The 12,909-nt window shown below is 38.9% G+C and overlaps 1 protein-coding gene across 3 annotated transcripts in view; it reads right to left on the bottom strand.

The window, feature by feature from the left end:
* The window catches only part of THSD4 (thrombospondin type 1 domain containing 4), a 237,742-nt gene that overhangs the window by 162,611 nt on the left and 62,222 nt on the right, over nt 1–12,909 (bottom strand). The window lies entirely within an intron of this gene.

Raw genomic sequence — 12,909 nt, forward strand, 5'->3', positions numbered from 1 at the left:
TTGAATCCCCTTCATCTTTAGTTTGCCCCAGTCCACATGCTAACAGAGCAGAGGGATTTTGATGTAAACAGTTCCTACTAATTCTTTTCAGCAACTGCAGTCTCAACTTTAACAAGATGAATGAGAAAGTAAACAGAGGCTTTCACTGTGTAACAGCTGAGTAAATGTTGGCCAAGTATTTTAAGCAACTCTTGATGCAGAAGAGTCTTGTTTTTTAACATCTTTAGACCCAGATCCTCCTTTCATAAATGATGAAAGAAATAACCAAACCTTGCCTATAATTATTTCTGAGCTAAGCATACACAGTGTAAGTAGAAGTCACACAAGGATTGCAAAAACACCTGAAAATACTGCAAGTATATAAAAAGGATTAAAAAACTTCAGTAAAGTTTATATGGGTTTCAGAAGAAGTAAGCTCACTGTAAAAGCTCCAAATCCAAGCCCAGAACCTACTTCATCAAAATCAACCCTGACAGTGACATCTATTAAATAATGGAAAATTCTCCTGAGACTTAACAGCATATATACCTGGAAAACAAAGTTCTAAAAATAGAGCAAATGAGAGGATAGGTAAATTAGACTAACCAGCAAAGTGCTTTTCCCTAACAACATTTTACACATTCATGGCAATAATACACCGTTGATGCTACGAATTGACTGCTGAAACTCAGGGTTGGCTGGCAGAAAACCGCTAGTGATCATGCCCCCTTGCAAGCCATTGAACTTCATGGCAAAATGATCTGCAAGGCAAGCAACAACTGCCCCATTGCATTACATCACATAGCAGATCGTATCCTTAAGCATGCTATGGGAATGGCTTAAGGGAAAAGGATGTAAAAAAAAAATAAAAAAATAAATTAAAAAAAAATCATGCTTCTCCTCTGGCTTACTCTTACCTGTCACAGCTAATACTGCCTTCAGCTAGCCAGGCAAACCAGCCACTTTGCTGAGCCAAACTCCACCACTTACACCACAACTGAATCTGCTGTTCTGTTTACAGACAGCAGAAACAATCATGCCCTATAAAAAGTGAAGGATAAGAAAATAAGGGGTGTTTCTGCTTTTCTACAACAGGCTCTTTTGGTACCATTTCACTCTTTCTCTACCTGCAGCTGGTACAAACTGCTACAGCACCATCCTGTTCCATCAATGCACAACCACAATCTATGAGTGGGGTTTGACTTTTCTTCCTGGGGTGATGTCAATGCAGATTCCCCAGAATGAAGGCAGTACATTATTAACCATAACACTGGTGTTATTAAGCAAAACAAAGAGTGAAATTTCCTAGAATAAACAGTGACATGTTTACTTTAGCAAGAAGTCTAAACTGGAATTTCTGACTGCTCACAAAGCAATTCAGTTAAAAAGTTCTTCTTACCAAAAGTAGTTTTGAAAAAGAGCACTGCATCAACTACACAGAGGGCCATTTCATCAATGGAAGACCTTCTGGACACCTAACTAAGCAAAGTACATTTTCCAAGGTCTAAGATTACACAAGGTATAAATGCTGCATTTAAAGGAAGCAAAACGGAGGGAACAAACCAGGAAATACTGCGAGGGAATTAGTGGACCTGATCCTACAATACCAGCATAAGTTGCTTTTGAGGAAAAATGAGAAACTGTGCCAAACTACACAATAAATTCCTATCCACATTATTTAACAAGTGCTTTGGAAGATGGTGGTAGTTAAAGAGTAACCTCAGCTGAACTGTATCCAATAGCTGAAAACAAGCTAGTGGCTTGTTTTCTCTTCTTTTGGTGCCAACTTAATCAGTTCAGAACTGGACTTCCTTTCAAATGACTTGGCAATGAGCAAGAACCTCTTGAAGATGACTGGAGCTCAGGAACCACTAAGTGCTGTTATATATTGTCTGTCACTGTCATTGAAAGGTCTTTTAATCTTGGTCTGAGCTACTCCTGCCAAAAGACAACCCACTCAGAGAACCCCATGAAAAAAAACCAACACAAATCCCTCTACTCCTGCCACCAATCCTGGCCACTTGGATACACTGTGCACACTCCTGCTTAGCTTCTGACTTGTTTCTGTCTATCAATACACCAACAAACTACGACCTTTGCCTTGCTACTCTGGTTTGTGGGTGCCTCTAGACTTGTAAGCATCTATTTCAGCCCTAGAGGAAAAGCAGTGGGAAATGTCTTGTGCTGCACCTACTAATGTCTTACCACTGAAAAGACCACAACATTAAATGCTTGAAAAAACACCATACAAGAAGAAAAGATTTAGTAGAAATCAGCCAAGTAGTGGATTTTAGGGAGATCCAAAGCTCATTTACTGGAATTAATTTTTGAAGGAATACATGATTTACCACTGGAAGGATTTAAATAGAAGCACTACTAAGTTGTATAAAGTCAAATTACCTTCATTCTGAAAGATACATCATTTCACACAGAAAAATGCACTTCCTAAGGGATTCAACTGTATAAGCTATAGTACACAGGCAGCAGGATCAGGTTATTTGAGGGATAAGATAGCCATAAATCTTTGAATCTGAAGCTAAGAAAAAAAACCGTTGGATTAAAAATTAGCACTTGGGAAATTGGCTTTGAATTCATTACGACTTCAGCTCTGCCACAGGAAAAAAAAGAAAGAACAGTAAGAAACAAGAAGCCTTGTCTCCTGATGCCCTTAACACACATAGCCAGGAACTGCCACAAACCCATGAGCTGCCTTCAGGCAGCCCAGCACAAGTGGTATGAAAGCAGTGCATTCTGTTTCTCTTCTGTTTCTTTGGATGTACATATACATAGTTATAGTAGAATTCTTTTTTGCAATTAACTTGCTTAGATGCCTCTGGATTTCTTTGAAAGGCCCTGCATTCTTTTGTCTCCACACAGATTTTTATCTAAAGTTAACTTTTGCATTTTAACACAATGTGCCCAGAAGTAGTTTAATGTTGCCATGACAACATTTCATAATGAAGACTAAAATCTCTCAGACCTACTGTCACTGTCACAGTCGACACCAAGAAGAAAAAGCAGCATTTTCAAAGGTGGTATTCCAATATTCTCTGACCTCACAGTAATAACAATACAGGTATCTTCCAGGGAACCTTGAGCTCTGCACCCCATCCTTCCTCAGAAATCACCACCACAGTCACACGACCAACAGCAACAGCTCTCTGAGCTTAGCTCCAATAGCACCGCTCTGCCTTTCACCAGATCTGCCTTTGGTCCATTAGTTATATTTTTATTACTTCTCCTGATCAAAGTAATGGACTAGATGCTGGCTTCTTGGCCGTTCTGGCAGCACTGCTGCAGGAACATGAAATTATTAAGCAGATGTTCTGCAACTTAACTGGGGACTTGTTTTGCTCTAATGAGATACAGGATTTGTTACAATGAAGGAAATTGCTTGTGGATTTGCTGCGATGCATTTTACATTCACTAGGTAACGGTTTTAAAGGAGAAATGAAAAAGAAAATACAGTAAAAGTTTATATTGCTTTTCAGATCTGATGATGTCACCAGACTTACATTATTGTACTTGAAAATAAAAAGATCAGGCCTGACTTTTTGAGGACTGTTTTTACACTTGCTACCCACCTCCCTGGTGCAATGGATCCAAACATTTAGCTCTTTGTGATGACTCTCTGGAGAGATCATCGTACTGTTCCAGCAGGATTGGCCACAGTGACTTACACTGCAGTATTCTTTTAGGACATCAGCATCGACTGGAGTTATTCAGAAGCAGATCTCTCTTTGTAGATATGTAAGTGAATTTAATGCATGGTTCCTCTGGTCTTTTCAAAATTCACTTTAAACTCGTGGTAAATAGATTTAAATTCACAGCTATACGGTGCAATATGGAAAGAAAATTAACAAATTCACAAGTAGTCTGTGGAGAAATGCCAGGGATCTGTATCTATCTGGGTGTAACAGGGAGAACTGATCCAGTAAAATATTAGCAAGAACTGACTCTCCTTTTTAACTGACCTCAAACTGTGCCTTAGATATTTATTATGAGCCGTGCTTATAAAACTTCCAAGATGTCTAATGGAAACAAAATACAATAGAAGCCAGTTCTGCTTTTCATTTTATATACTACCACTGGGAATCTCTCTCTTCTGATGTTCATCCATATTATAAGCTTTCCTTTAACAGTGGGTAAGATTTTCCTTGCTTTGAAAATAATAATTCACCATAACAAATGGGAATATCAAGCATATATAAATACCAGTTCAACTACTTATGCTGGCTAAATAGGCATGATCTTTTAATTCCCTTTGTAACACTCAGCACTACCAAAAATTTCCATTCAGAACATTAATGTAGTACTCCAGAAACACAGGAATGCCTATATTTAAATAACAATGTGCAGCACAGGCACCCAAATTCATATTCATAAGTAACATCATTTTTCTAGCAGTTTACCTTTACAACCTCCCATTCTTTCCCCACTCTTTTCAACTTGCAAAGAGACTGCAGACTGCGGCTCAGCTTTGTCAGTCTCTGCACTCAGCTGAAGCCACGGGGACCAACCTTATAGGCTTTCATCTTGTAATACAAAGCACATCATCTTTGTGCTTGCATCCCAAAGAAAGAGGTTTCACCAAAACAAAAGAGGTTCAAGGACTCAATTATTCTTGCAGGTCCCTTCCCCTGTCCTGCAGTCACCCAAGCACCCCACAAATGGGTAAAAAGCTTGCAGCTATGGCCTTACCTGGGGGAGCCTCATTTCCTACATTAGGCAAAACCTGCTCACATGTGAAGTGCTCAACATCTGTGCTTAGAAATCTGTCACTGAGGAGGTCCTACCATTACAATCCAGCAACAGAAGATTCACCAGATCTGAAACCTAACCTCTTCCATACCAGAGCAACCTTTCCTAAGCTTCTCAGCTGGTTGTTTTGAGCTTGTCCGGCAGTACCCCGCTCCTCCTGCTAACTGCAGCCTCACCTTTAGGCTGACCCAAAATTCAGGTTGGGAATTAATGACATAAAGACAGAACATTTATAAATCTGATCACATAAAACCACAAATTTTACTGGAATCAGAACCTGCATATCAACATTTTCAATCCATTTAGGTATTTACTTCTACAATGTGGACCACGTCATAGTGAGTACATTAGGAAAATGATATTTTGCACCTCAACATCCCAGACAGAGGAGATGGAGGTTCCACTGCTGGGTGAATGCACCAGCAGAATGCCGAGTACACAAACAGAAACCCAGAACATAAATGTTTAGATTCTCATTTGACCCTTCTGAAGTCAACGGTATTCTTCCTTTTGCATCAGTTGATACTGGAGCAGGATCAAAATTAACAATCCATAAATGAAAAGAGAAACAAAAGGGAGATTTTTGGGAGTACCAAATATGGAAGTAATTTGTTCTTTAAGACGGTTCAAAAAACCTTTGCTGTTTACTGTTACATCTTCACAGAATGAAAGAAATGCCTGAACTCCATGTTCCTGTACTGCTGTGTTCCGAGGCCCTGTCTGTACACTCGTCCAAGCAGCAGCAGGGCTGGATTCAGCAAAAGCTGCCAGAGCCCCAGGTCCTTTGGAGCACAGATCTTGGGTGAACACTTTGCACTGAGCCATCTTTTTTCAGAGCAACTCTGAAAATACCCAGTGAGGTCACTGATCTCCCAGGGAGTTGGGTACATACCCAATTCTCTCAGTACACAGAAGAAAACAGTATCATCAAACTGCAACAATTTTTTGCAGGATCAGACAATCAGTTCTGTTTGCTTTTTAGTTATATAGCAGTTTTTCTTCTAACTTACTCTGCAACTTTGACCTCATTCAAAAGCCAGTGAAGTGAGTGGAAAAAACTCCATCTAACCTCAATAACTTCTGGACCATTTGGGCCCCCAGAAATTCATACTTCCATTCCTTTAGCTTCAGCAGCAACCTGGCTGGGAGCTCCACAGCCTGCTCTGTGTGCAGCAGCGGGATGGAACAATCACTGCTGAGTGCAGGAGATAAATGTGAGAACTTTTACGAAAACAAACATGTGGAAAATATTATGAAGCTATTTAAAACCTTTGAAATACGTAACTTAATCAACAAAAACTATTTCTTTGCATAAGCCGAGGCACAGTCAGTAATTTTAAAAATCCAACATAGCTTGATAGTTTGAAGTATGGACCCTCTTTTCTACATCATTTACCAACTTCATTTTGTTTTCTCCGTCTCTCAGCTGTTCATTTCTTTCTTGAAGATGAAAAGAATATTCACCAGGCATTTTTCAATTTTGCCTTCTAAGTCAAACAACCCACATTGCACAGGAGAAGGAGTTTAAAATCAAGAACATGTACTGCCAAAAACTGAAAATGATACAAGAAATACATTCATACATTTACCAACAAAGATGGAACACATGGTGATAATCTTTCTCTTAATCGTTGCCCTGTTTATTCAGCATTTCCCAAAGTTAATGTACAACATATGTTACAATGATTATTCTGTTTCAACCTTACAGCTCTATTCTATTCTCCAGACTGTTTCTTGGATCTGGAAGATACAACAGGATTGCTGAAGTTTTGCAAGAACTGCACACCTGCAAAATGTTGTGAGCCCTAAGTTTTCCTCCATTCTAGTGCACACTACAAGAAACAGTTGTGCAGATGCTCATGACAAGGACTCTGAAGACCACAATCATAAAACTTGAAAACATATTTTCCCGGTGAAGCTGAAATATACATCTGTTCAGTTCATTCAAGTCTGCTTGTCTTCATCTGCTATGAAAAGTGTCCACCATCAAAATAACTGATATAAAAGAATCAAGACAGAGACTCATTTTTCATGTCAAGGCAATTTTTTTTTTTAAATGTTCCAATTTCCTTAAATATGACAGTACCATCCCAAAAAAGACTAAAACATACCAAAGAACTTCTCTAAATGTACTTGTGTACAGTACTCAGGCCAACACAAACAGCCCTAAATACTGTGAGAACGTTCATTTTTGATAAGAGAGTCAAGATATTCCTTTTGACCTTCTGTTCTCTCCCCTATCTTAACAAACTCAACATAAAAGGGATCCAATGCTTTAAAATGAAATGAAGATTCAAAAAGATTATAATTCTACCATTGTGCAACACTGCCAACCTTGCTAGAACTGAGGTACTGAAGAAGTAGGATCGGAATTATCTTCAATTTAGAATAGCAGTGGGTTGATTGTGTGAAAGTTGTGCTCAACCTAAGAACCACAGAAGAGGATGCAAATTAGATGGAGAGCAACCCCTGAATTTGCCTGAGGCCTTAAGCCTTGGTCCATCAATCCAGTCTACCCAGGTCCCTCTGTAGTGCTTTTCTCCCATCAAGCAGATCAACACTCCCTCTCAGCTGGGTGTCATCTGCAAACTTACTGATGGTGAACTCAATCCCCTCATCATTAATAAAAATGTTAAATAGAAGCAGCTCCGGTACCAAGCCCTGGGGGACACTGCTCCTTCTCAAACAGTATTTTAAATATTTAGATATCTATAAACAGCAGTTTCTACTTGCTCTCATTCCTCACTGCTCTCTCCAAATAGCAAGTAGAAAAGCTGGGAAGCTGAGGTACACACAATTAATTGGAAACACCACAAAATGTGCAGCACATGTGACCTATCAGAGAAGATGGCAGACTTGGTATCTTAGATCTCTGCTCAAAGCAGTACAGTCAATAATATATATACATTATTATTTGAATTGCAACAAATCACATAATCCCACATGAAAGCAGCTCTAATATTGCTAAGCTTCCTACCAATGCAAATCAAAATATGTTTATCGATAGAATTAAACAGGAAGTATAAATATAAAATGAGTTGCCATGCTGAAGAATTAAGTTTCCATATACATAAGTATCTAAGCATGTTTTTTATGAAAGCTTTCTACAGAAGTAGTTGCATATTTCAGTAATACACAGGATATTTACAATTTCCATGTCAAACTCAACACAACAGATGTTCAGGAAGCAGATTTATTGATGAAGTCAAAGAAGTGCCTCAGATACTTCAGCACAATCATATTCTATTGTATTTGAACAAATTCTAGTTTCATAAATCAGCAACATTTCCAAGAGATTTCAGTTAAAAATGAAATAGGATTTTTAGTAACGTGTGCAAATGTGACCCTTTACTCTCTTAGACAGGATTTTCACTGGGCCTAAAGGAAATGAGGGCTCATATTCTGTCAAAACTCAACAGAAATTTTATACCTACAGTATTTAAGTTCCTGTCAATAATTTCAGATATATGCTTTCAGATGTTTGCTCTAGTACTAATCTGCTACAGGTTTATGGCTCAGTTTAACGTTACTCTTGCTAAGTAACTGTTCTTGATCAGCCAGAGATTAAGACTAGTCCAATATAAAGTAGCCCAAGAGATCACAGAAAAGGACAAGCAAAGCAAATTGCAGCATGTTTCATACATCAGCTCTCATAGCAGGCAAAGCCACGAGTTCTGATAAAGCTCACAAGTTTTCCCACGTGTTTTTCCTACTTCTCAAATTAATAAGCTAGACTGTAACACCAGAGCGTCCACGTGTAACATACGTGCAAACAGCACACAGCAGGCAAATATCAACCTAGTTACTCAACAAATTAAGAATACAGAATAAAAATAAGCATGAATTATAATAATTAAAAATAAGAATATAGCACATGCAATTAACATACAAGCTTCCAGAACAACTAACCACAAAACAGAATAAAAGCAATCAAGAACACTTCTATCAGGTAGAAGCAAAAAACAACTGACTGCCATGAGAAATGAAGGCTTCAAGCAGCTGCCTCATTGAATATAATACCCTGTAGTTGCATGAAGTGCAGAACAGCTGGATTATTTCTGGAGAAATTCTGTATATACACAAGCATCTGTATGTCCACTAACCAGAAGTAATTTACCAGACAAATTATAAATAAAACAGTAAGAATTCTTGTGTTATGGGTGAAAAAAAAAAAATTAGGTTCTCAAAGTACTGCAACAAAAGCTACAAAAACACTGGTTCAGCACAACGCAACCACAGTCACAATGACCTGGCAGTAACATATCCGGAAAAGCCAGAAATTTATAAATTGTGGCTGTATTAACTCTGTTTCTGAAGGACAGTGCTCCTCTAGCCAAGAAGTCACAGGGAAACATGTTACATCAGTGCCTACTTTACAACCTCAATGATTAATTCTCTAATTACTAACAAGTTCCACTTCCCATTAACATACAATAACAACAATATCCTGTATATATTAAACTTCACCATGTTTCTAAAATGGTTTTACATTAAGACATTATGACATCCAACAATGAAATGAATATGTGCTTGCACTAATAACATACAAGCAATACACATCTATAATAATATATTTATATTCATACAAGAAAAAAAAAACAAACACACTTAGTCACTGAAAACAGGTACAATACATTCAGGTTGGCGTAGAATATTCACCGACTTATGACTTTACACAACATCCAGTAGACTACACTTATATCTAACCTTACCACTTTCACTGATATTAGTCATGCACATTCAGTAGATTCACACAAATAGTTAAAAGTAATGAGAAAAAAACTCAGAAGCAACATCTGGAAATCTGAAAACAGCAGTGCTACTTAACAGAGATCTGCCATTCATTTAGCAGACTTACTCCCAGGAAATGCTGTCCTGAAGTTTGCTAGCTCTGGCAGATAATTTTTGCCAGTGAGCTGAATGGAAGATGCTCAACAAAACATCTTTTTAATGAGACTTCAGTACTGCGTAACTGGTTTCCCCACAAGTCTGTATACCCCTGTCTGCACAAAGCCTGAGAAAGTCAACCCAAACATTCCAAAGCTGGAAATATCAGCAAGACTACTCTGTGCTGCTTTCAGTTGCAGGGATTTTTATTCCAGTTGATATTCAGCCTCCCTCAATCCTCACACAAACACAGTGTGGTACATAGGCTCACTATTGTCTCTCAGCAGTCAAATAGAAAAATAAATTCGTAAGAGAAAGCCTAGCCAGCCTAACAACAAGAAAGATGCTGATGAACACTTGCAAGCCTTCCAGATCCCTCTCACTTCCAAAGGCCACCCGCTCTGGCTGGCTGCACAGCCCTGGCCTGCTGTCCATGGGTAGCAGGGCCTCTGCAAGCAGCATGCACAGCCCAGCCAGCTCCAGGCCTACCTGCCAGCGGTGATGCTGAAGTAGCCTGGGAGAGCTGAGCATGGCTCTGTTCCCTGCAGCTTGTCTAGCTGGATGCCAAGCAAAGAAGTCCTGATGTTACCCAACAGAATGATGTAGAACCTCCAGCCACATCTTCAGTCCTGTTCACTGCAGGGGAGTTGGGTTAAATGACCTTTTATGGTCTCTTCTAACTCTAACAATTCTATAATTCTATGTTTCTATGATTTTAACATTCATTGCTTCTGCGGACTTAAACTTCAGCACAGATTTTACAATCATGTCTTTATGATGTCTTCCCTTTGACACAAACTGATCTTCCTCTCAAACTCTGCTCTTAAAGTTGTTCCGTGGTTTTGGTTCTCCAACACAACACTTACTTCTTTCATTAAATACACTAAACTCATGAGGTTTACAGTCTCTTTACTATGCCTTTTTTTTTAATAAAGACAGAAGTTTGTGTTGGAGCAGTAGCAGATAAAGCGGGTTAGAAATGCAGCTGCACCAATCTGAACAAGGGAGAAATAAAAGTGTTATTTTTCAAAAATAATAATAATTATACTGAACTCACCATCAAGATAGGACTGTAAATCATGGCTTAGCTGCTCGTATTGATCCAACACAAATACTAGGAGCAAGCTGAGATGTGCAGGGGAGGGAAAAAAAACTGATTGTGGTATGTTTTAGATCTCCTGAGTCATCTTTCCTGGCACAGGGCAGAGTGAGTCAACACCACTGTGTAGGAAGCAAGGAGATGGAGGTGGGCTGAGCTGGCTCTGCATTAGCTATGTCTCATTAAGGGTAATTTGAAAAGGGATTCATCAAAGCTAAATCTTTGACGCCATGCTACAAGAGAAGTCATTTCATCTGCAGGCACCATCATCAGCCCTCTTCTTGCTGGAATACCAAGCCCGTTCTTCTGCCTAAATGCATGGTATGAAGTGCCAAAGTTTTACAGCTTTGAAATTGACTTTGAGGGCAACTTCATAATGCCTTACATGACTTTAATTAAAAGCAGACCGTATAATGAATGATTATAATTTGAGGTAAAGATGTAGCACTGCAATTCATCCATACAGCCGCAACAGTGAAAAGCAGGACTGAGGCACAACTACACTAGAGAAAACATCATTTGATCAACTAAGATCCAGATACTAAATTACTGGAATCTGCACTGACTCAAGGTTTGCAGTCAGGATAGGTAACATCAATTGTGAACCATAGAAGCACGTTTAAATTAACTAGAAAGAAAATGCTAGCAAGCTCACTACATGTGGAAATGTCTATTTCTGGATACATAAAACAGGAACTTCACATACAAGCAACACTCTGCGAGTACCCTGAAATATACTTCCAATAGCTCCTTCAGCACATCTCTGATGAAAGGCTCTTCATTATTCCTCCAAAATAGGCATTTTGCTCATGTGCAGTGAAGATGGCACAGAACCCCAAAACCTGGCTCAGATTGCTCTTCACATAGTGCAGCCCAGTAAGGGTCAACTTGGAACCCAGGAGCAATTCAGTGATAGCTGAATGTGCTGTTTTCTACATGACTCACCAGTCATTCACCTTTCACTGTTTCATTTTGAAACCTATTATCAGGCTCTATGGTACCTCAGTTTATTAACAAACAAGTATCACCAGTAACTATCAGCCCTTTTCTCCTTCCTCATCTATTACAGTAAAGGGACTAGAAATACAAAGAAGAGACTCAACGCTGCAAGAGCAGTTTCCATCACCAAATAAATTTTCCCATTCATTTTCCACACCTTGTCCTATTTTGCCTTCATTTTGGAGCTTGGAAAGCAACGCAGTATAACAAGTTTAAGGCTGATGGCAAGTCAAACATACATAGAGTACTTAGTGGATCACTGACATTAAAGACATCCATAATGAGGAAACCTGCCACTCTATCAGTTTTAGGAAATACAGTCTAGGGTGTCAACATCAAGATAAATCATAACACACAAACATTTACTTGCAGTGAAGTCTCTTGTAAATTAAAATCCCTGTAAATGTTAATGGTAAGGCATTAAAAGCCACAACATGATGTATTATCTCTAGCTAATTGTGTAAAATTGCATTATGTGTAGCTACTTGCACAGAAAGCAATTATAAAAGCAATATTCAAGACAGACTTCAACAACTGAGGTAAATTCTCTCTTCCAAGTACTTGTTCTTGTCAAATATAGAAAGGACAAGTAGATTGGCCTATACCCTGCAATTTTAAATTTCTAAGTGCAATTCTGTGCCCCCGTTTAGATAGAAGACACAGCACGAGCAGCATGCCATTAAGGGGCACTGTGGATAACTATGTACTCTCACAACAGCGATTCATGCCAACTGATAGAATGGCATCGCAGTACTAAAGACAGCTCATGTACAGCATGCAGACATATTTCCCTTTGTGTAAGTCCTCTTTGATCCTTGCAGTTCAGTGAGAAATAATTTTTTTTAAATGTCACTTTAAAAAAAAAATAAAGGCAAAATAGCTCCTACTGAATCCAGAGTTGAAACATATTTGAAGTTGTAAGGTGGAACGATACAAAGATGGTAACAGATATTCAAAAGGTAATTTATGAGGATAAACTCACCAATATGGATTCCTTTGCTGGGAAACACTGAGACAATCTCCACTGGGGAGCAATCTCCAAGAGATGCTGCCTTAGTGGTGGTCAGCCCTTAAATGAGGTCTAGAGGAGGTGGCATCAAGCTCCATTCCTTCCGGGAGCACAGCTAGATTACTCTCACCTGTGCTCCCACAGGTGACCAACACTTGCCTCAGCTGATTAATCA

This window comes from Coturnix japonica, chromosome 14 (assembly GCF_054131305.1).
Source record: "Coturnix japonica strain WE chromosome 14, WE-NBRP24, whole genome shotgun sequence".
NCBI lineage: Eukaryota > Metazoa > Chordata > Aves > Galliformes > Phasianidae > Coturnix > Coturnix japonica.